At 40.2% G+C, this 25,749-nt stretch overlaps 1 protein-coding gene across 4 annotated transcripts in view; it reads left to right on the top strand.

Moving 5' to 3' along the window:
* Shisa6 (shisa family member 6) overlaps positions 1–25,749 on the top strand; it is a 289,905-nt gene that overhangs the window by 69,142 nt on the left and 195,014 nt on the right. The gene's annotated exons all lie outside the window — the stretch shown is intronic.

Genomic DNA, 25,749 nt, shown 5'->3' with positions numbered 1-25,749 from the left:
TTCTCCTGACATCCTTACTTGGGTGAGAAGCCAAACACAGAGTTTTCATGCTTTTCTTGTATTTGTTAAAAGGCATTTTACAATTTAGACTCAACGAAGGACTGAATCCCAACCACATTTTTAATGCTCTGATGGGGTTTAAATAATAAAGAAATTATGTATTTTTTGGAAATTATATATTTTTAAAATGAACTGCACATGGTGAATTTTGAAGGGCATAGATCTTTGGCTATCTGTTCATTATATTATTGTTACTAATATATTAATTGTTTTTATACCTGAAGTCAATTTTGTCTATTTTACAAACTTTTCTTGGAATTAAGTTGAAAATAGTGTTTTTAAAAATTCATGGCAATATTTTCAAAGTAGCTCTTGTTACTTTTTCTTTGCCATTCCTCATGTTGGGTAGGATTCTGTGGGTTTACCAGCTTAGCTAAGATTAGCTTTTTCAACATCTTTCATTTTTCTTATTTTCAGTAAACTAGACTTGGGCTTGATTATCAGACTCATTTTATCATATTCAATTGGTTTCTTCTTGTGTTTATATTAACTTTGAACTTTTCCTTAGACTACTTTTGTTCATTTTTGTTTTCTTACAAATGCATTTAAGGTAAAAATTTCTCCTCTGAGACTTTGGCCACATCTCCTAGATTTTGAAATGTTGCAGGTAGGTAGCTGGGGATATATCTCAGTTGGTAGAGTGCTTACCTTGCATTCATAAGACTCTGGGTTCAATCCCCAGCACCACTGAGGAAAAAAAAAAAAGAAAAAAAGAGCAAGCCTTTGAAATATAGCAGGTTCTTAAACTTTTATTACTTTCTAAATTATGTGCAATTTTAGCTTAAATTTCCTTTTTTTTACACAAATACTATTTAATAGTTCTTATGTTTGCATTTTAAAATATTCCAGATGATTTCTTTTTGGCCATTTCTTACTTATTCATAAATTTTGACTTGAGGTTGAGCCTTCTTTTATGATTTCTACTTTGAGAGATTTATTGACCTTTTCTTTGAGGCTTAGTGACTGATTTTTCTAAATGCTTTATAGATGTTTGAGAAAATGTATTTTATGATTGTTTGGCTATGTTCGTAAATTTTGTTGCATGTAATTTATATACCCTACATACTTGTTCTGCTTCTTATTTTAAAAATCATGCCATAATTGTGGTCTTGTCAAACTCTCTTTTATTTCCTTGAATTTTGCATTAAATGTTTATTTTATTTTAATTTAAAAAATTCAGTATTGCTATTACTTTGGTCTATAAGTCTTACCAAAACATAGTATTCCTTTTTATCCCTTTTGATTCAGTTGTTGCTTTTTGTTATTATCTAATATTTCCAGTCCTGATTTCTTATGGTAGTAAGTACATAACTTATCTGTTAGTTTATTTTCTGCCTTTTGTGCATACCTTCACAAGTACACATGCACAGATATAATATATACTGTCATATACTGCATAATGTCTTAGTCAACACCAGACTGCATATGTGGTCCCACAAGATCACGTGGCCTGGTGACATCATAGCTGTTTTGGATTGTGCAAGTGCACTCTGGCTGTGCACAGGACAAAATTGCCTTAAAGACACTTCTTAGAATGTATCCACATCAAATAAAAGATGCATGAGTTTGTGTGTATGTGTGTGGGTGTGGGTATGTTTGTTTTTATTACTTAGAAATCCTTGAAAAAAAATTGAATGTGTTTCACGGCCACAGTATAAACACTAAGTTGAATATTCCTTCATCCTCACTGGTTTCTTTGCTTATTTATCCTCCCTCTCTTCTTTCTTTCTTTTCTTTTCAGTTTTCTTTTGGGTTTGATAGAGTCTTCCTTTTTAATAATAGATTAAGAATATGATTGGCGAATTCTAGGGGTTTGCATTTCTGAAAATGTCTTTCTTTTACTATTTTAGATTTAATTTTACTTTAAAATTTTTAAGGTTTTATACTATATAAAAGTTGCAAACACAGATGTATAGAGAATGATGTCATAGCTCTTGTATTTATCCCTCGGTAATGTTTTATTATCTGACCTGTCCCCAACTCCTTCCACTCACACCCCTGTGCAAATCGTATAATTTCATTCACAAATAGTAAATATTTTTATATATCTCTGAAAGATAAAAAGATAGATACTTGTTAACAAACAGCCAAAATGCTATTATTGCACTAAAAGAATAAAATTTCTGCCTTAACATATTAAAATTAAATTTAAATTATTTGAACTTCAACAATTTGAAGTCATTATTCTATTGTTTTCTGACTCCTGGTTATAGGGGTAAGAAGTATAATACTAATCTCTCTTCATAAATTAATTTTTTTGCTCTTCGAAAATTAGCAGTATTTGATTTCATACCTGAGATTCACATATTTTATGTCTCCTTACTTTCTGAGTTCTGACCATACTGGTTTCTTTTCTTTTAGTTTCTATTCTTCTCTTTCTTTTCCAGTTCTTCCTTCCTTCCTTCTTTCTTTCCATCCTTCCTTCCCTCTTTGTACTGAGGATTGAAGCCAGGAGTGCTTTACCACTGAGCTACATCCCCATTCCTTTTTAGTTTTTAGTTTAAGATGAGATCTCACTAAATTGCTGAGGCTCTAGGTAAGTTGTTGAAACTGGTCTTGAACTGATCTGATTACCCTGATCTGATATTTGCACATTGCTAAAGTGTGTTGAAACAGCTGTACCCCCTAAACAAATAAGTGCAATTACTATGTGTCAATTAAAAATACAAAATTATTTTAAACCCTACTTCCATAACTACACAACCTTTGGATGTGAGCCCAACCCACTTCCCTGACTTGCCATCTGTGCACACTCCTCGCCTATTTGGCTTGGCCCATGTCACTCTTATGAGAACTGTAATTGTGCAGTGCACAATGCAACAATGTGTGTGTGTTGGTGTAATATCTGTTTTTCCTGCTATGCTATAAACTCCACAAGGGCAGGGACCGTGTGTGGATTTGCTCCCTGATACATATGTGCTACCAATAACTGCTCCTATGGGTTCCATGCCCAGGGGTCACTCATTCACAGATCTAAACTATTTTTTAAAAATTGCCTCTATAAATGGAACATGTACAAATAATTTTTTTCTCTTAATCCTCTGTAAACAATACAACTATTTATTTAGCATTTATATTGTACATGGTATTATAAGTAATCTAGACATGATTCAAAGTATATGGGAGAATGAGCAGAGATGATATGCAAATGCCATACTATTTTAGATAAGGGACTTGAGCATCCCGAGATCCAGGGTACCTATGGGGTGTCCTGGAACCAGTCATCCAGCAATACCGGAGGAAAACTGTACCTAACATCCTGCTTTACATATAAGAGACACTCAATAAATGTCTATTAAATGCCTAAATATTTGATTGAATGCATGAAGAATGTCTTTAAAGGTACTCAGTATCTCTATTATCTAAATACCTGGTTTAGGAATTTCGTTTTTTTTACTTTTTTCTTTCTGTGATCCTGGAATTCTTTTTAGATGGATATTAGATTTAGCTTAAACTCTTTGCAATGACAACTTTTCTCTCATAATTCAACTCTGTTACTTTTTGTGGAGAGTTTGTTAATTTGTGCTTCAGCCTTATCTATTCTATTTGTTTACTGGTTTTTACTTGTTATTATATTTCCTGAGAAATTCTTTTCTTTTTGATAAAAAATATATTCTTACATAGGCATAACATTTTCTCACCTATATCAGAGGAAACTCATTTTACTAATTTTAAAATTGTTTTCTGTTTCTCAAGTTAACTCTGTCTGGAAGGTTCTTCAATTTGTTCAGACTAGTACTTATTTTTCAGGCTGTTTTCCTTGAAGAGTTGGAAATTATGGATTACCTTTTTTTAAAATTAATACTCTAATCATTAAATAGTCATGTTCGACTTACTTCCTTTTACACATTGGAGGAAAATAAATTTTACATAATAACCTTATGAATATTCAAATTATTCTATTTATGCTTGAGATACAATAATTATTCAGAACATATTCATTGATCATTAAGTGTTTAGCTAACATTAATTGAACATATACTATATTGGTCATTAGAATATGAGTGGGGCTCTGTATTTGCTCTTATCAATACAGTTAAGTAAAGGGGGAAGTACATAGAAGCAGGTAGGTTATAGTACTGCAAGGCTAAAGAAATCATGGAATGAAATCTTGAAACAATGGATTGCCTAATGGATGTAGCTTAGTGGTATAATGCTTGCCTCATATGAGTCCCGGGGTTCCATCCTTAATATTAAAAAAATAAAAGTTGAAAATATTCAAAAGGGAAAACAAGTGGTTATTTCTTCTGTGGTTCTAGTGTTCTTAGAATAAAGTAAATACTCAATTCATTTTTATTACACAAATTGGCATTTGGGGAATGAGAGAATTACTGTGGGACTGGAATAAAATTATTTATCAGGATGTAGGAGAGAAAACTATTCCAAACATGAGTTGTTCCTTGACTCTTTAGAGTGCTTTGTAGATGCCCTGATGCTTAACAATTAAGTGACAAATAAGCTGTTTCATTGAGCTTATTGAGATTGAGAAGTAATAAGACTTAATTCTCTAGTCTGTGCTTCTCCAGCGTTGGTGTGTGAGGGTGAGGGTGGTACCAGGGGAGGAGGAAGAGGAGGGGGAAGGACAGGAGGAGGAGGGGGGAGGGGAAGGGGCAAATAAAGGGACATTAGTGAGAAAGTGCTCATTTGTAGTGCCCCCCTCTCTCCTCACCTCTTCTGCTCTATGTCATAATAATGCCTTTTGGGAAGCAGAGAAGTCATTTCTAAAATACTTTGTTCACCAGAGAATCAACACTGTGTGAAAATGTTGATTATCTGAGCATAATGTGGGTCAGGGGAGATACTATACCAGACTGATCGAATATAGATGAAGATTCAAGAAAAATATTTTTTCATGTCAATATTAAGCTTTGTTTAGGTTGCTTTAAAAACATAAAATATCTAGCAATATGCATGAATAAATTGAGGTGTATTTCTTCCACAAAATGAAAGGTATGGAGTTACTTAGTAAGCAATTCAATGATGCCCTAGTCAACACTTCAGCTATTTCCATGCCCTCCTCATGTCACAGGATGGCTGCTGTAGCACCATGTACCTCATTTACATTCAGAGTAAGGAAAATGGAGATAAGGATGATTTGGGTTATTTATATCTTATTTATTGAGAAAGCTAATGCAATCCCAGGAAAATTTCTATTCACATCTTCGATCCCAGCACTAGATAATGTGGTTACCCCTACCTGCAAGGAAAGCTAAGTAAGGGACTAGCTAGCATTCCCACCTCCTTTAGGAAGGACAGACAAACAAGAAAGTAAGAATGAGTTCTGGATTTGTAACTAAAAATATTGGTTTGAGATTTTGCATGGTAGATCTTTTTCCATTCTTTAACTTTCAGCCTAGGACTTTATATTTAAAGGGTATCTGTTACATGTTATGTATAGATTGGTCTTGATTTTGTAGCTACTCTGAAAATCTTTGCCTTTTAATTGCAGTATTTACTCAATATTCTCCATGTAATTACAGTTGGCCCTCAATGTCTGGGTGTCTGTATCTTGGGTTCCACATCTGTGAGTTCAACCAACCATGAATCAGAAATATTTTTTTAAGGCTGGTCGTAGTGGTACACACCTGTAATCCCTGTGGCTTGGAAGGTGAGGCAGGAGGATCGAGAATTCAAAGTTGGCCTCAGCAAAGTGAGGCACTAAGCAACTTAGTGAGACTGTATCTCTAAATAAAGTACAAAATAGAACTGGGGATGTGACTCAGTGGTTGAGTGCCCCTAAGTTCAACCCCTGGTTCCAAAAAAGAAAAAAATAATATATTTTTTAAGTTGCAGCTAAACTAAGCCTACATATTGTTTTCTTGTCATTTTTTCTAAATAATATACCATAATAACTATTTATATGTTTTTCATTGCTTTAGGTATTATAAGTAATCTAGAGATGGTTTAAAGTATGCAGAAGAATGTGTGTGGGTTATATGCAAATACGACACCATTTTATATGAGAGACTTGGGCATGTGGAGATTTTGGTTTCCATGGGTAGCCCTAGAACCAGTGTCCCATGGATACCAAGGGACAACTACATTTATATAGTTGAGTTCAGGTCTGTTGCCTCATATTTGATCTCTCTCTGGCCCTTCTGATCTTTGTTTCTTTGTTCAGTCTTTTTATGTTAATCAAGTTTTTGTTGTTGTGCTCTTTTGCTAGGATTCTATTTCTTCTACAGGCTTTTTAGACATAGCTCTTTAAATGATTCATGTGATGGTTGCTGTAGGAGTTACAGTATGTTTCCACAAGTTAATATTGTATTTGTCATGTAGAAGGTTAAGCTCTGTACTACAGTAGTATCCCATTTATAGCCTTCCCACCTTTTGTCTTCTGGTGACATGAATTCTACTTCAACATGTATTTTAAGTTCCACTCTACATTGTTCCACTTAATTAAAGAACACACACACAAAATACAAATAAAAATTGTCTTTTTTATTTATCAATGTATTTGCCATTTCTAGAATTTGATCTTCAGACCCAAATTTCTCCTTAACACTATTTCCCTTTAGTAGAAAGAACTTTGCAGAGGCAGGCCACCAGAGGTAAAGTGGCTCTTCATCACATCCTGTCAAGGGATATGCTGTCAACATGACAAAGTTATGCTCATGTTAATCTTGGTTATCTAGCTTAGGCAATGTTTTTGAAATTTTTCTGTTCCCAACTTACTTCATTCCCCGATCCCTGACCATTCCATTCTGCATTTTGTGGGAGGTAGAGTCACTATGTGCAGCTCATACTTACTTAGGAGTTGTGCTCCACCTCTTAAGAGTAGAGTAACTTCATAAATTATTTTAAAATGATCTTCATGGGTTATTTGTCCATTATGCTCCATTTTTTTATATCTGAGAAATTGTGACAAGTGGATATTTCTTTATACTTGGGTTATAATTTAATAATTCAATACTGCTTTATTTTCTTTGTCAAATGTTACCCTTTTCCAAGTTATTTATGAAAGATAAATGTATTGTTTCTAGAATTATACTTTGACTTTTTATTTCTTTGAGCCCTTTAAAGATGTTATTCCATTGTCTATGGCCCCCATTTTTTTTTAATAAAGTCAGAGGAACCTCTTTTCTTTATTCCTTAAGGTTTTAGTTTTCAGTAGTTTGATGAAATTTTTCCTGCTTGAGAGTTTTGAGCTTCTTATAAATATGGTTGATTTTTTAAAATCAAATTTGGGAAAATTTAGACAATATTTATTCAAATATAATTTTTCAGCACTCTTCTCTCTTACTTTCTCTTCTCTTTTTGCACTCGAATTATATATATGGTAGTTTGCTTGATATTTTCCAAGAGGTTACTGAGACTTTAAAAACAACATTTGTCTTGTTTTCAGATTAGATAATATCTTATGTCTACTTAATTTCGTTTGTATGCTAGACATTCTGAATGTGAAGTTGTTGAAAATTTAGGTTTTTAATCTTCCTTCAGAGAGTGCTGAATTTCGTCTGGTAGATATTTAATTTATTAGTGGAATAGCTTGAGCCTTTGAAGCTTTTTTTTAATATATGTTAGGGTAGGGCTAGTGTAGACAGAGTTGTCCTTGGCTATAAAAAGGACTTTCTACCTGGTTATAACTCCTACATCTCCTAGTCCTAGTAGTGAAAATTTTGGAATCTCTGACAAGCCTACCACTTCCAAAGTAACTGTGCAGAATTCTGTCCTACTCATGTGTATCTTGGTATTTGATCAAAGTTGTAAGGTCATCCCTGTGTAGATACCAGAACTTCTCTATACTACTCTCTTTACCCTGGAACTCTACTCTAAAAACTCCAGCCACTTCAATAGCCCTGGACTCTGATCTCTGCTTCCCTAACTCAGTGAAACCATCTATGCTTTTTGGCTTCCACCCTTTATGATGCCATCAGGAAAGTACTTAAAGACAGAACTCTGGGTGATTATGAGACTCATCTTGTCCATTTTTTCAGTAATTCAAACCAGATGCCTAATATATTTTGACTATGTTTATAGCTGTTGACAGCAGGAAAGGCTAGTCTAGTACTGGTTACTTCATCATGGCCCTCATTTTTGTTTTATGAGATTCAATTAGGAGTTTCTAAAAATTTTCTCTGCATCAACATCACCACTTTCTCTGTCCCTGGGCACAAGCTTAGATTACGTTTGGTTCTTTTTATTTATTTTTTTGTGGTGCTGGGGATCGAACCCAGGGCCTTGTGCTTGCAAGGCGAGCACTCCACTGACTGAGCTATCTCCCCAGCCCCGTTTGGTTCTTTTTTGAAGTTTTCGTATCTCTTCTTAAATTTTGCTTTCCTTTACTCATTATATTCAATTTGTCCTGAAGATTCTTTAACATATCAGAATTTTTTTATTATTCCAAAATCCAGGTCATTTATGAATTTGCTTTCATTGACTAATTTTTCTCTTAAATATGGGTCACATGTTCTTCCTGTTTGTTTACACATGAGGTCTTCTTTTATTGTGTATTGAATTTCACAAATGATATATTGTAGTGGTTCTGGATTCTGCTAATGTATTCTGAAGACAGTTGTGTCTTTTTCCAGCAGTTAGCTAGATTAATGGTGGATCATGCACCTGCAGATGCTTGGTTTGGCAGTTTGCTGGGAAGGTCTCTTGATTTTGCCCTTAGCCCTAAGATGTAGCCCTGGAATGTAATCTTACTCCTAAGGCATGGCCTTTCTGGTGTTATATTTAAATGTTTGAGATATTTACTGAGTTTCTCCAACTTAAACTCAAGGTGGTAGCAGCTGAAATCTCTGTGCAACTTTAACTTTGCAACTATTTCTTTACCCTCCAATTCTATGTAGTCAGAGGTTCACTGAAGATTTGAATGGAGTTTATGTGCAGATTTTGAGCAGTTCACCTTCTCTGTTTCCTTCATTTACAGAATCTTCCTTTCGGTTTTTAGCCCCTGTGACAGTAGTAAACTTGATCCTGTGACTCAAGCCAATGATACTTTGGCTTTCTCTTTGAATTCCAAGTGCTTTCTGCCTTATGGACTAAGAAATTACCTTGGGAAAAAAGTAACATAAATACACATCTAACAAGACATAGTTCTCTCCTCTCAACGGTGAAATCCCCTCCAGTTTCTGCCTGCTTTTATCTTGCTACAGTATTTTTAAATAGTTAGGTTATTTCTTTTTTTGTCCAGAAGTTATAATTAGGATCTTTAGGAGTGTTTGTCCAGTATGAACTGTTATTGGAACCTGAGCTCAGGACCTAAGACTGACATTTTTTTTAACCATATTAGAATTGAAAAACACAGTTTAATTAATTTGCCATAAATTATTCTCTTCTAAGGATACTATCCCAGCATATTTGATTCACCTGGAGGGAAGTCACTTTATGTAAAATGAGTTAATCCAAATGGAAAATACCAGGTTTCTATTTGAGTGTGTCCCTCAAGTGTCTTACCTAAAGATTTTTAGGCTCTTCTATGGTCTCAATGTGTCTCCCAAAATTTATGTGTTGAAAATTTAATGCCCAATGCTATCGTCTTTGGGGCCTTGATGGGAGGTGTCTGGGCCATGAGGCTCCTCCTTCATGGATAGATGCTGCTATAAAGGGGACTTTGGGGGTGGGTTTACTCTCTTTCATCCTTCTGCCAGGTAAGGATGAAGATATTCTCTTTTCCCTTCCTCTTTCAGCCATTGTGGACAAAATAAGAAGGCCACACCAGATAAAGATCTTAGACTTGCTGTCTTCCTGAACTGGGAGAGAATATATTTCTTTTTAAAAATTATCCAATCTCAGGTATTCTGTTATAGCAGCCCCAAACAGACTAAGACAAGTTCATAATAAAAATGTTGCATTACATCCATTCTTTAAAGGGTAAATTGGACTGGGAATTATCCATAAGATTCATATTTTAAAAATTACTTTTGAGATTTTGGGGGAACATTTGAAGATTTGAGGGAGAATGGGAGAAAGTTAGACCAGGAGAAGAGAGAAGTGACTCACTGATATTATTGTTTTGAGAAAGGATTTTCAGGTCAGGTTAACCAGTCTTTCCCACTGATGCCCACAGGAACAAATGTTTCATAAGTCCTTCGTCAAGAAAATTCACAAAGGAACTTGGAATTCCATTCTGTTCCTTGATTTGTCACTGAGAACAGGGTGAGTTCTTTAAAACTCACACCGTTCTAATTTTATCTAAACTTTATTAGCGTGTCTTAAAATAATTTCCAAACCAAAGAGTAGTAGAAAGTTGGATTTCATCTCATCCAACAACTTGGGTGTAACTAATGAGGAAACTAAGATAGAAAGGTCTGCTCAAGGTCATAATACCTGCTAGTGGCCAATTAAGGACTTGAACCCATGAACTTTGCTCTCCTGGTCTAGGGCCTCATAGGCTGCCACTCACTGATCATTCCTATCTTTATTATTATTTCCTTATGCTCAGGTGCCCCTGCATGGACTTAGTCCCCTGATTCACAGTCCCAACTTTACCTAGGCTTCAATTCCGTTTTTTGAAAAACTTTATGGACATAATTTACATAGCAGAGAATGCACCCATTTTGCATTTTTTTTTTTTTTATTGCAGCTTGAAATCTAGATCCCAGATCTCAAAATGTCAACTAAAGATAGAGAACTATTCCAAAATAGATGGTTGAGGGAGTCCTTGACATCTCAGGGCTTCTACCAACTACTGTATACACCCCTATTTCAAGGAAATGACAACCAAACAAGACCCACACTTCTAAAATCCTGGCCCAAAATTCTCTTGGGAATCTTTCCCATCCATCTGTAGCTCTTCTCAGCTTTGGTGCTGGGTTTTCATCTTAGCTAAGACTCAAGTTAGTGTGTCAGACTGGCACATGCAGGCTGTCGAATCTGAGGCCCATACACAAGGGAAGACTCATTTCCTGTCTGTGACACCCCTTCTTTTCCCCCATAACACAATTATCTGTGAGCTGTCTTTGGCATGAAAGGACAACGAAGAAACCCGTATTTACTCTTCCATCTAGCAAATAATTCTTGAGCTCTTTGTGGGCGCTGTGGCCCGTACTAGTTGCCGGGGATGTGCAATGAATCAGACGGACACTGTCCTCGCTGTGCTTGAAGGAAATGAGGTGTCTAGCTTCACAGTGAGTAGAAGCATTTTTTTCTTTCCTGGAAATCTATGATATCATTGGTTGGTGGGACTAGGGAGTAGGACTGGAGGACAGTGTGGTGTCCCTGCTTGGGGAGGGAAGGGTAAAAGGCCATGTCAGTTGTTGTTCTTTCTGTCCTGCCCAAATCTTCACACCTCACCTGGACTTTTCTGTGGACCTATGAGATCCCAAGCTGGAGAACCTGGGACTATATTCTGGAGATCCGTGGGGTATGGCTTCTAGGTTTACTTTGAAATCTCACACTATGATCCCAAGTGACTCCCATCACCCCTTATTATAGTTGGGTATCTTTCTGGTGTTCTATTTAAATGTTTGAGATATTTACTGAGTTTCTTCAACTTAAAACTCAAGGTGGTAGCAGCTGAAATCTCTGTGCAACTTTAACTTTGCAACTATTTCTTTACCCTCCAATTCTATGTAGTCAGAGGTTCACTGAGGATTTGAATGGAGTTTATGTGCAGATTTTGAGCAGTTCACCTTCTCTGTTTCCTTCATTTACAGAATCTTCCTTTCGGTTTTTAGCCCCTGTGACAGTAGTAAACTTGATCCTGTGACTCAAGCCAATGATACTTTGGCTTTCTCTTTGAATTCCAAGTGCTTTCTGCCTTATGGATTAAGAAATTACCTTGGGAAAAAAGTAACACAAATACACATCTAACATAAATTCACATAATTTAACATAAGTAACGTAAATTCACAAATGGAGGTAGGTGAAACTCAGAGAGGAGACAGGAGTCATCTGAAATGGTGTGACTGATGAGTAGCACAACCAGGGCAGAGCTGAAGCCTACCTGATCCCTGCTGCTTTTCCCTCCCCTCTGGTTTTGCCTTAAATCTTCATTTTGCTAGTTGTTTCCCAAGCAAACCGACTCAGTAGGAAACCCTGAAGTCCTAGCAACTGGTTCTACTTTCTTATCCAATAAAGGTCAAATATCCCTGAAAGGAGAACTGTCATTCTCAGATGCTAATCTTGATATATCAGGATACTTTTGATCCAGGCTTGGAAGCCTTCAGAGGGAAATTAGAGACTTGGGACGAATCAGGGCCCAAATGTGGGGCAAGGATGCTGGACTCTGTGTTTCAGTTTCTCAGGCTGATAGGCAGCCGGGCTTTGGCAGGTTGAACTGCACGAGGAACTGTAGAAACAGGACAGTGCCAATACTTTTCTAGGACTGCATTCAATAAACTGGGACATCCACAATATTTCCTAAGCAAACTAGGTTACCCTCCCCGCTGCTGCGGCTACCCGAGGGCATTGGACAGCTGGGTGACCCAGAAATGGTCATCTCCTTGTCCTGTTCCATCTGGAATTCCAGCCCCCAGTTCCGGGGCATTGACAACCTCTAGGTGGAAGCAAGATTGACAACATCAAATAGAATTAAAGTCCATTCTTATTGCAGGAAGCTAATCCTAAACAATGAGGGGAAAGAGGCATTTGACTATCTTTTAAAAAAGGCAGAATTAGGAAGCGAAATGGCAATACATCTTCCCCATCTACTTTTATGCTCTGTTGTCTGGAGAAGCAAAATAATTGTAGGAAAGTGTGCCATGTTTTTTTAAAAAAAAAAAAAGAACAAAAGAAAGAAGGCTTGATATCAAGAGACATTGATTTGGGTCATTTGGAGAAGTCACTTCTTCTCTGAGCCCAACTTTCTCAGTGGGACAGTGAAGGGGTTGGCTTAGATGATCTTGGAGAGTCTTTCCTGCTCTGAAAGTCTACCATTATATATTATCTCTAGTTAACAGTGACAGGAAACAATAAGGGGGAGAGCCCCCGCAAAAATGCCCCTCATTCCATCCCCTAGTCTTGATAATCTAGTGAATGGAAGACCCCATTAAGCAGTACTGGGAGCCCCAAACAAGGGCAAGGAGGGTGGCTTAGGTCAGCTGCCTCCCTTCCACTCCTCCAGGAAGTGCTTATTCACCCAGCCACTCCTACTTCTAGGGCAGCTGGGTCCTGTGTGCATTCATCTGCATTTGGTGTAGTATTGTGGGGTCTGAACTTTCATGAGAAGGGGAAACCAAAAGTCAGTGAATGCTACAGCCCATCACCAACAGAGTAGTCTGGGGTTGGGACCAGGCATGTCTACTCAATTATTCATAATAACGTAGCACCCTATTTGGCCAGTACCCCAACCTTCTGATTCCTGGACCACCTATCTGTTGCTGTTGGTTGGTTGGGAGGGAGAGGTGCTTAGAGGGTATTTCAGCAGAAGCATGTTGTCTTTGGATTCAAACCTCTGTGTGAAATGCCCCTGGCCTTCAAGGCTTAGACTGACCACCCATAAGTTCACCAAACTACTTATGCTAAGAATATAGACAGGCTTTTCTCTGTGAGCCATGCTGTCTCCTCCCAATATCCCAGCATGGGAGGTGGGCCTCCCCACAGGTAGCAAGCAGCTCCTGTCTTCGCTACCAGATCCCCAGCAGACTAGGACTTTTAGGGAAACCATCTAAGACAATGAAAGTCTGAAATAGCAAACAGTAGGAAGGACATCTTCCTGTAAAATTAACAAAGTTATTGCCTTATTTCTTACACCATCAGGTCTACTTATTACTATCAATGCCTAATTGTGTTCTTGTTCTTAAACTCTGTGGACATATTAGTGGTCTGGAGAGGAGCAAGAAGAGCCCCAGGGTTGGAATGCATCAGAAGAGAACAAGGAAATTATGTGACAGGGACCAACATCCAAATAAATGGTGTTGAGGATAAATGAGTCTAAATAAGGATAAATGGTGTTGAGGATAAATGAGTGTTTGAAATCTGGGGTGCAAGGTCAAGAGACCAGAGTGATAATCATCTTACTTCTAAATCCATCCCAGATAAAGAGATTATTTCTAGGTTGTGTGCCATGGATACACATTGATTTGGAACAGCCTGGCTGTGTCCTAAATTAGTGGGATTTGGAAAGGACACCATGATTTTCTGTTCACTAGCAAGACAGTTCACCTCCCTGAGGATCAGTTTCTCATCAAATAAATGAGAGGGTGGGACCAAAATATACCCTAATGCTCCAGCTGAGAGTGTCCGAAGGACTCTTCTAAGAAGAGCAGAGAGAAGTAGCTCAGTCTACTTTAGTGGGGAAATCTTCAGTAGTGGAAGTGGTAAATCCAATATAAATTACATGACACTGAAGGAAAGAGGTACAACCTCGTGATAAAAGACAATTAAAAACTGAAGTTATTCCAGATTTATTACACACACGTACACAATTTTAATAAACCTTTAAAAATATGCACATATTTTAATAAATGCAAAATTCATTCACTCTTTTCTTTGGTGAGACCTATAGCTTATTCATTTGACAATTACTAGTTAGGCAACTGCAGCATAGTCTCCTAACACTTCTAAGCCTCAGTTTCTTCTTCTATCAAGTGGAAATCATGAATATTGTGTCAAGGGACTGATTGGGGCAACCAGTGAACTGCACAGGAGTACAGTATGTGGGTTAGGAAATTGTGTCCTGGACTTCGACTGTATCCAAGCGAGTTCTCAGCACCTGCCCTCAGTGCAGTGTCCTTGCGGGCTTTGGTGCCACCATTCATAAGCAGGGATAATAGTGGAACTTTGGCAGAGCGTTGCTTGACATGTGGAGAAAAGGGTGGGGAGCACAGCTCTGGAGCTCAGCTCAGAAGTGTCCCAAGCCTGCTCACCACAGGCAGTTAAGTTACCCTTCTCATGCAAAAATGGGAATGGGAATGGCACTCATCTTACAGAATTTTCTTGAGAGTTAAGTATACATACACATACATATACATACAATGCTTGGGACAGGGCTCCGTATGCACTACACAATAAACAGTATATGTGTGTTTTGTAAAGCATAAAACTGTAGATAAGAATCATTTAACTAAAACATTTTAACAAAATTTACAAGTAACAAAACAGCCCATCTCTCTCTCGTGGAGCTTATATTTTGGAGGGAAGAGGCAGACAATTCACAATAACTATGTCAGAGATCAGGTAGAGGAAAGTATGATGGACAAGAAACAAATGAAACAGGGAGTAGACAAAGGAGGGTCGGGAGAAAGGTACTCCTTTCACGGAGCCACCTCAAAGGAAGTGAGATTTTTAATAAAGAGCTGCATGAAGCGCGGGAGTGCATCTTGAAGCCGTCTGGGGCCCAGTGTTCCAGGGACAGAGCACAGTGAATGTAAAGGCTCCCACGCTTAAATGTGCTTCTGCTAATAATGAGAGCGATAATGATAATAATGATAAATTAAAAACAATGCTTTAATAAAAAGTGCTCAATGGATTTTTTAGGATGTAACACAGGCCATTTTCTCATCTTAGCCTGTAAGTTAGTACAGCATGGGTTTTAAAATGGAAATGGACTGTACTCAAGGAGGAAATATGGAAAAGAAGGCAGGACTCACATGTTAAATGCTGTCCACCTGACTATAGCAGCCCCTGGTGACAAGCTTCTCCATCAAGGGGCCTCTGCTGCTCGTGGACTACTGAACACAGACACTGTGAGTCAGGCTACTCTTAGAATCTCAAAAGAATTTCCACTCAGTCCAACATCATTAGAACTGGATTTTTTTTTAAAAAAGTAAACTGGCATCAAATCTGTGGAATTAATATGTGTATGACTTCTAGTCCCTGTTATCTCAGTGACTGTCTGTTGATTGAGAGATCATGGTTTTCAGATAAAACGAGCACACATCCTCTGTCTATATATTTGACCCTTCCTGATTCTTCTCTGTAAACTCCAGAAAACAGGAAGGGATGGGTGGGTGTCTGGCATTCTATCTTGGGAGGGATAGTGTGCACATGTGTGAAGTGTTAGGTGGGGATTGAGTTAGCAAGAACCTTGAGAACAAATATGCTGGGTATTATAGTTTTTCTTACACTTTTTCATTAAGGAAGTCTGGGAAAACTAGTCAGTAGAAGGACAGAATCCACTCATGCTCTAGCAGAAGCAGCAGTTCTGATCTGTATTCTTAGCTATTGCAGGAGAGAGAAAACCAACTTAGATCAGTGGAAGAGGAACATGTTGGGCTCATTGTGTGTAATGTATCCAGACACAGCTGGATCAGGGTGCTCAAGTGATACTTTTAGGTGTCTTTCTGTCTCCCGAACCCTCTTGTCTCTCTGCTTTTACTTCATTTTTGGACAGGCTAATACCCTATGAGGGGAATATGGTCCCAGCAACTCCCAGCTTGAATCATCCCTGTTATTCAGTAACTGAGAGGTAGGCGAAGCCTTTCCCTATATTTCTAGCAAATGTCTCAGGATTCTGGCTGACCCATCTTGGATTGGCCCAGAGCTAAATCACCTTCACAGGGATGTTGTACTCTGATTGGTCAGACCATGGTTGTGTGCTGGCCACTCAGGAACCTGGGGAGGAGGAGCCAACTTCATCAGAACCACCTGGGTGGAGCAGAAGCACTGTGGAAAGAGGCTTTCCTAACCTTGGGGCTTCTAGTCTCCTAACCTTGGGCCATGAAAATGTCACCTCCCTTCCACCTGGGCAGCATAATGCTGGCGCCAGTACTGAGTAGAACAGACAGATATCAAGCAACATGTGGTCAGTGCTGAGGATGGCATATTGAGAATGTTCCCCAAAACTCTGAAGCAGGATGGGGAGGGGCAGGTTGGGAGGGAGAGACAAGGAGGATCATAGATAGAAAAGATGGGGAAAAGGCTCAAATTAGAGGTGCTCCTAAAGAAAACCCACAACAGGTTTTGAAAAGTCCTAATCAAGGATACAAACAAATCACCTTTCCTGAGTGTCTTAGGGTCCAGGTAAAAGGATTAAAGGATTGCCTCACTGCAGGCGAAAACAGAAAGAAAAAGGCCCATGTGCAGAGCATTTGGTCAGATTGTCAGCACAGACTCAAAAAAAAAAAAAAATGCAGTAAGCATTCATTCATTTGAGATAACTAAAAAATTATTATGTGATCCAAGTGACGAAAGTTAGCCTGGCTCTGATCTTTTGTCTTGTTCCAAGGGCCAGAGACAGTGGGGATGTGGTCTACCATTCTGAATGCATGTGAACCTGGACATTCACACCCAAACAAAGCATTTCATGCTTGGAGATAACAGGAAGTTGTTCTTGGATATGTGGTCTTGGAAAATGAAAGTGGCCACCAACAGATAACCGAAGTTAGGAATGTGAGGGGATGTTTTGTCCATAAGAACTGGCTGGCAGTTCATGAGGTAAGGGTGAGAGTCCCCCACCCAGAGGACTGCACAGTCCCCCTCACCTGGGCTGAACTGGCTGTGCCACTGGGACATGGTGCTGACCTTCCTGTCCCCATGGCATCTGGAGGAATCCTCAGAGGCAGGAATTTCATAATTTATCATTATCTATCTTTACGTGGCTGACTCTGTAATTGAACATAAGATATTCCTTTGCAAAAACTTCCTTCTCAGAAAACTACAGGTCAAAAGAGACAACAAAAACTCAGCACAGCATTTATTGCCTGCTTACTCTCAGTTGATCCCTTTGCTAAATGCCTCATGTAAAAGTTACCTCAGGTAAATCTCGCCTCTGAATTCAGAAGTCCAATTAAGCAGGATTTACAATGACATTTATAGGAAAAAAAATGCAAAGCCTGCTTCTTTTGTTCTTGAGAGGTAGCTGTATGGCTGATTTCATCTTTTCAGTTTTCTATCTATTCCTATTTTTAATGACTACAGAACTGTATTACTTTTTAAATGAAAAGAAACAATACCCAGTTAAAATAGAAAAGATGTCATGCGTTAAACCCAGCACACGGATCTCGGCACGCACACGCGTGTGTTCCCCTTTCAGCCTGCTTTCTCCCTTGCACACCAGTTTTCCGTATCTGTTTTCTTCTCTCTCTTTGTGTGTGTTACACAACTCACAAACACATAGTTCATTTGGACTCCATTTTTCTGCCCTGCACTGCTCTCTCCTCCCAAACACATACAGACACAGCCCTCGGTCACTTCCTTGTCCCTCTTTCTCCCCACTCAGCCTTTTCTCACACACACAAACCTCTAGTCTTGTCATCTCTCAGCCTCTTTCCTCTGACCCTCCCGGCTCTGCACACAAACACGAGCCTTCAGTGACTGCTTCTCCCACTCTGTGTGTCTTTCATTCCCAGAGACGCACACTGCCAGGCTGACCTCAGTCACATCCTTTCTTCCCTGGATCCCTCGATTCCCATCCATCTTCTTCTGCCTCCCTCCCTCCACCCCCTTTCTGCCTCCCGCTTCTCTCTCTGCAGAAAGCACACACACTCTCCTTGATGAGTTGTGCACACTTATAACCACAGGAGTTATGGATTCAATTATCCAAACCCCACAATCCTCCCCCTACCTCTCTTGAAAAGTGAAGACAAGTGAGCATCCTAATTAAAACGTTACCCGTCTCATTGGTGCACATAGACAGAAGCACCAGGGATGGGGGAAAAAAAGACATGGAAAGACAATAATGTGTTTACCTTCCCCCAGCTGGATGAGTCATCTGTGGGCTTTCTCTGGTTTTACACCAGCTCTCTGCCACTCTGGGTACCATAGACTGGGGACAATTTGCTTTTTGTCCATCCCTCTGGGTAAAATGATGAATTCTGTATCTGGACACTTAGAAATAAACCTGCACTTGTAATCAGGGAAATCAGGAAATAAACACGCACTTGTAATTTACTCAAATCCTTGGACTCCCAAAACTTTTCAAAAGCCTCCTTTGTTCTTTGTCAATTGTAACATAAACACATCCCTGGCATCCCTGGCCTCCCCTGATGCAGGGTAGACGTGGGCCATATTAGATGGGAGTGAGAGAGCTTGAAGCCTATCCTCCTTACTCCCACTCAGGGTCCTTTCTATCTCCATTTGTACAGACAAGGCTCCCTGGAAATTCACCTGGGATCCAGCTCCTCCAGGTTTAGAGGTCTCTAAGCTGAAGTGGATGTGTTATGTCCATGCAGGAGTTTAGTGATACCTCCACATGATCAGATCAGTCATTCTCATTGCTTTAGGAAAATCATGAATAAATTAGTGGAGGCTTTTGATTGAGTGACCTGTTATGTGATATTCCTTGGAAAGCTTGTCCAGTTCTTGGCTCTGAAGCTAACAGCATGTTTAACAGTATTGTTTCTTTATTTCTTTTCTTTTTTTTGGGTACTGGGGAACCCAGGCATGCTTTACCACTGAGCTACATTCCCAATCCTTTTTATTTTGGGACAGGATCATGCTAAATTGTTGAGGGTCCCACCGAGATGCTGAGACTGGCCTCAAACTTGTGATCCTCCTGCCTCAGCCTCCCTAGTTCCCGGGATGACAGGTGTGTACCACCATATCAGCAGTGTTGTTTCCTGAGTGATAGTAGAAACCTTATTGCTTATGTCATACCTGGAGTAGCTCAAGTCCAGATAAAATGGAGAAAGCAGGAGCCTCCCAATCAGTAGGGAAGTATGTGCTCTTGGTGGTCTCCCAGATAGATTTGTGATGGGGAATGGTCATCAGAAAGAACAGCCTTGAATAGAAGCCTGGAACTCTCAGTCCCACCACTCAACATCCAGAGATGGGATGAGGACTGGAGATTGAATTATCCATCTATCATGAGCAGAGAATAGTGGTCCTTGCCTGTAGTCCCCACCACTTGGAAGGCAGAGGCAGAATTGCTTGAGACCACAAGTTCAAGACCAGCCTGGGTAACATAACCAGATTCATGTAAAACCAAACAAAAACAAAACACCACAACAATCTATCCTGCTTAGGTGATGAAACCTCTATAAAACCTCCTAAACAGTGGGGTCCCAGATTGGTGAACATGGAAGTGCTGAAAGGGTGGCAGGCCCTGAGACAGCATGGAAACTCCAAACCCTTCTCCCATGACTTGCCCTGGTTTCTTGTCCTTTATAATAAACTGGCTACAACAAATACAATGTGTTCCTGAGTGCTCTGAGCTATTCTAGCAAATTATGAAGCCTGAAGAGAGAGTTGTGGGAATTCCCCATGCATGGCCAGTTGGACAGAAGTACAGCAGGCCTAAGACTTGCCCCTGGAGAATCAAGAGGGGAGCAGTCTTATCGGACAGAGACTTTAAGCTGTGGGGTTTGCTTTACCTCCTGGACAGGTAGAATCAAAACTGAATTGAATCGTTAAATACCCAGTTGGTGTTTGAAGAATTGAAAATTGGCTGGTGTCAGAAAGAGCAAAACAAAACCACACCTTTGATGTCAGAAGTGTAAGAACAACAGCTCATTGAGAACACATGAGTGTCAGCCTCTAGGGCCTGAGAATTATTATCTGCATCAGACTCACAACTTGGCCATGTCCTCTGAGCTTGGCCACTTGGGGAGCAGGGTCCCTAACAAGACACAGGTGACTGTAGCACAGCTTAGCTGGCATTGTCCCACAGAAGAGCCCTGGATGTACAAGTCTAGGTTTCAGGTTTGATGCCAGTCTGGAGTGCAGACCTGGGCTGCCCATCTCAGGAAGGAGAAGGTTGCCCAGGGCAACAGGAGCACCGGGAATACCTCCTAGAGGCCCCAAACTCCAATCTTAAAGTAGCATTTCAGCCCAGTGCCCTGAGAAAATGCTGACAGAGCACTGACCTTGGCAAAGCTAACGGTGGGACCCTTAAACGTTCTCTGGACTCTTTAATATTGTCTCTTAGGCTACAGGGCAGAGAATGCCCTCAGCTTCCCAGAAACAATGACAGTTTTGTAACTTGGGGGTACAATGAACTGAGAGCTTTCTTCTCCATCACACAGACCCATCTACCCATGGTCTTGAAGGATGGCCCTGGCTCTGGTTTCCCACAGCTCTGTCCAGCTCTCTGCTGGAAGGTTCTTCATGTATTGTATGTCACTATTTAGATGCTCACTGTTCCCTCTGAGTTCTATTCCTGAGCCTTTCAAACTGCCAACCATATAAGATCACTGAAAAGTGGTTGCTGGGTGAACAAGTGAGTAAATGCCTAAAATGTTCCTTCTCTGTGCTTGTTTAGGAAGACAAGCAGGAGAGCCTTAGTGCTGGAGGTGATGTCCTTGGGGTCCAGGGCCTTTGAAGGCAGGAAGAGAGGACCATGTCTCCAGTGGTACAGAACTCATGGATTCTTCCTTTGACTCCCCTGGGAAGGGTTCTTGTGGCAGAGACCTAGAATCTCAACCAACTTTCCTCCTAAAGGAAATGGAATAGCTCTCACAAATTACAAGGTGGTTAAGATTCCAACAAACATGGAGTAAGAACAGACTTGGGTTCCTTCTCTGATGCCACCATTCATTGGCATTGGTTGGGCGACCTTGGGTGTGTCTTGCAACCTCTCTGAAATCCCTCTTCCTCATCTGTAGAATGGGGATCATGACATACTTACTATATACCATGGAGGCTTGAATGATATATGCAAAGGGCCCCTCATAGAGACATAAAGTACTATGAAATATTAGCCGACTCCATATGTTTCTTTATTTTATGTCAGAGGATGGTCTGTGTCTGGTCCTTACATATACTTTTGCCTAAATAACCTTCATGTGGGTATAGGATAGGAGAAGGATTCTGGGAACTTAATTAGGAACAAGAAAAGCTGTTCTGGGGAGGGAAGGAGGAGAGAAAGTAGACATGCTGAGGGGTTTAGACACTGATGTCACCAACAGAGCTGGGTGGACTCTCCCTGGACACCTCACTATTGGGCTTAGGGAACAAATCCTCCAAATCTTCACCTACCACCAAAGTCTGTCCACACTCACTCTGACCCTGTGATGGCATCACAACATCACACACCTGAGGCTTTTCAAAGGCTGATGAAGGAGAGGTGGGGGTGGTTGGAGGAAGATGCCCCCTCCTCCTCTCCATTCTGCCAGCGATCGGACAGAAACTGAGCCATGGGCACAACCCTTCCCTGACCATCTCCAAGGAACATGGTGCAATTAAAGGCCTGACAGTTGCCATCTGTCCTGTCCTTCCCCAGTCGCCCAGGGCGCAGGGATTCAGAGCTGGCACATTGTGATACTCTACAGTGTTCCTGTCACCTCTGATTTCTTCCAGAAAGTCATTAAGCAAAGCTGTGTGGGAGCTGCTCCAGTGTCTGAAAACCCCTCCAGGGCAGGCAGCACAGAGGTGGTGAGAACACGTTAGGATTCCTCAAGTTCAAGGTAGTTGGAGTTTGTATGAGTTGAGATAAGAGGAGTGTAAAGTCAGACAAGGTGAGCTGGACTTAAACCCCAAATGAATTCATTTTCTCTTTCCTTTTTGGCTCCCTTGATCTATCATTGAGCCCTAAATTTTCCTTAGCAGAGACTGTCTCTTACTCTAGGTTTTCACAAATGCAGAGTCTGAGAAGAGAACTTGGCTGCAGGTAGTTTATTTGGGAGAGAATCCAGAGAGCGGAGGTGATGGAGTGGGAAAAGTTTGAAGGATAAGAGGAAAAGCCAGTCATAGATGCATGGATGAGTTGATTGTTCCTGTAGAAATTCAGCCCTTCTGGGGACCTTATATAGTATTGTATAGCAGCACCAAAGTACCACAGAATTTTGTCACTGGAGCCTGGGCCATTTAGCCACCTGCTCCCCATCACCCTAGTACATTAGTTTTCCTGCACAGCTGGGTGTCACCTGCACATAGTTGGGCAAAACCCTGAGTTACTGAGGCAGAGGCACCTGGCATACTTGATATGGAAGTCTGTCAACTTGCACAGAACCATCTATCACAGCTGTGCTGAGATTGGGGATCCGGGGGATGGATGTGATGTGGGGTATCTTTAGTATTAGCTAACAAACAGTTCTTGGAAAATGTGACCTCTCCATCTAGGCACAGAGAGGTGGGGACATTGACTCCATTTGCCCTCTGACAGACAAATTCTCTTCCTTTGAGAATCAGCTCATGGATTATCTGTCCCAGGATAACTTTGCTTGGCCAGGTATTAGGTACCTCTGGAATCCTTATGACCTTTTTACTTGACTCTAAAAACTGTATCACATTGCTCTCTTTTTGTTTGCTGTATTCCTTACCAGATTGGAGTCTCTGAAGAACAAGGAATTATAAATGCTTCATCTGTGAGCACCAAACAAACTAGCTAGCATATAATGATTGTTGGTTAAATGTTTACTTATTCATTCATGCATTCAACAGGAATGCCTGGTATGGAAAGCACATTTATTTGTTATCCTTGCTGTCATTTGAGCAAACTGGGTTTTAAGAACTCTTGGAAGATGCGCGATTGTGAACACACAGGTGTCAATAGGGAACTATTATGATAGTCTACAAAACTTGGTGCCAGGACGCATTTCAGATCAATGTACAAAGATATTCTGTTGAGGGAGAAGGTGCAAAATTGAAAATTACTACTGAAACTGCAAAGATACTTGAAAAAGATGCTGTATCGCTTAAGTAATGGAAAAACTAAGAATAACCTAGATGTACAATGGTAGGGGATTATTGAATTAATTGAACGGTGCATGTAAAACTATGAACTTACATGTATATGCTACCTACAACATTGTTTTAAGTATTGAAAAACCAAGAGAAATATATATGCACTACATTATGTGATTCAATGAAACAAACAAACAAAACCAAACAGTGAAATGTGTGTGATACATCCATATAGTAGAAAACCATGTGACTACTAAATTGCCCTGGCCCATGAAATACAATGCTGTGGATGTGTATGCTCAAAATATACTAAATGAAATAGGCAAATTAAAATTAGGATGTATATCATAATCAAATTGTTTTCATTAAAATTATTTAAATCTGAATTAAAAATTATTTTCATTAAAAAAATTAAATATTTACCTTAATCACCAAATGATAGGAGTCATAAGGGTTCAGCCCCACCCCACTCTTTTTTAGTCTTTGATTTCTAATTTTTCTACATGAAACGTGCATAATAATAAGAAAATTGAATGATAACTATGGAAAGTAGCAGCTCTCTACAATTCCCTTCCTTCCCCCTTCTCTCTTATCTTGCAGCAGAGTATGACTGATGGAAAAGTATCCAGGTGGAAGTGAGGGGAGGCCAAAGGATTTCTTCCAGTGAGCTTCAAGGGAAAATGTCCTTTTTTGGTGTTTGGTAGCCATAGAGAGTGAGCAGCTCTGACCTGGTCATGCAGGATAGAATCCAACCTCAAAGGCTTTTGAGGATTAAGGTAGTAGAGAAAGACACTCAAATTGGAGGTCAGATAGAAGTAAGGTAAGGGCTTGCCAGAACAGTCGGAGAAGTTTAAGAACTGATAGTAAAGGAGAAGACCCAGGAGAGACACAAAGGGACAACCTGTGAAAAGCTAATTACTATTCTAATTGTGTCAAGCTAATTAAGTAATGACACTAGGTACCTGTGTTTTGCCTCCACCATTGGAAATTGAGAGCTCCTGAATTCTCAGTGATCGTATCGGCACGCAGTGTAAACCTGAGCACGGTGAACTGACTGCAGGTGTTGTTAGGGGCTTTGGGAAGTCTGTTAAGTCCCCTCCCTCTCTGCAAACAGACCATCCCAAAACTTAGGGAAGTAAAAGAACACTTCCTTATTTCTGGCAGTTCTGAGGGATGACTAGATGATTCTTGAGCCACTTCTGTGGTTACATTCAGCTGATAGGGCAGTTGGGGGCTGAGGTCATCTAAGCTGGGGAAGGCTGGGTGCCTCTCTCCTGTGCTGACTTTCAGTAATCCAGTCTCAACTTCCTAAGTGTCCCAAGAGGACAAATGTAGAAACCTGTAGAGGCCCAACCCCAGACTTGGCACAGCGTTGCTTCTGCTTCCTTCTGAGAGCCACAGCAAGTTACAGGGCAGGCCCAGGTTCACATGGAGGGGAAACAAACTCCACTTCCTCCCAGAGTAGCCATGAGCACTTGTAGGAATAGGAAGAATTATTGGCAATCGTCTTGCAGATAGTCTAGCCCAGAAAGGATCCAGCTCTACTGGCAGCTCAGCAGTATCATTTCCACTCCAAAGAAATGACTCCTCAGCTTCATGAGGACCACCTAACAGGCTGGGATTGCAGATGGTGTTCTTAGGACTCTGAACTAGAATCATGGACACCATGCAATGACTTGTGGAAGGAGAAGTGTAGTGATCCTAAGTCCCAACCAGCCCCCTGGGGAACAACAATAATGAAAAGAAAGGATGCAGTGTGTAGCTGTTCCAAGACTGTTGAAGTCCTTCATGAGGATGATAATGGGTGAGTGTTGGCAGCAGTCCCCGGCACTTGTTGACTCTTAATTCTCAGAACAGCTACCACTGCACCCATTTCATAAATGAGAAAACAGAGGCATAGGGAAGTTAAGTAACCTGCCTGGGTGGAGCTGCTCTTTGAACTCTTACCCGCTGGCCCAGCTGTGCTCCTAACCCCCACCCTCCACTAAGGTTGGGCTGAGATCCCTGTGACCTGTGCCTTTGCACAGGTGATTTCATTTATAACAGATCATCTTGAGGAAGACCATGCATTTGGCTGTGAATTAATGATACATTGTTTCCTTCTAATATGAACTTGAGTGCTTCCTCTGGGAGTGGCTATCCTGGGCTCTTTGCCACCACCAGGTCTAGAATTAAGGGAAAATGGGTATGGGTATGAAGGGCAACTTTCTGAGCCCACAACCTAACTCCAGTGACGAGGCGAGAACCACCACGGTGGATTCAAGGGACTCGGGGGATGGTGGATTCGCACCTAAAGAC

This window comes from Sciurus carolinensis, chromosome 3, assembly GCF_902686445.1.
Source record: "Sciurus carolinensis chromosome 3, mSciCar1.2, whole genome shotgun sequence".
Classification (NCBI taxonomy): Eukaryota; Metazoa; Chordata; class Mammalia; order Rodentia; family Sciuridae; genus Sciurus; species Sciurus carolinensis.
The sequence above is the reverse complement of the archived record's forward strand: the minus strand, read 5'-3'. Positions and strand labels throughout refer to the sequence as shown.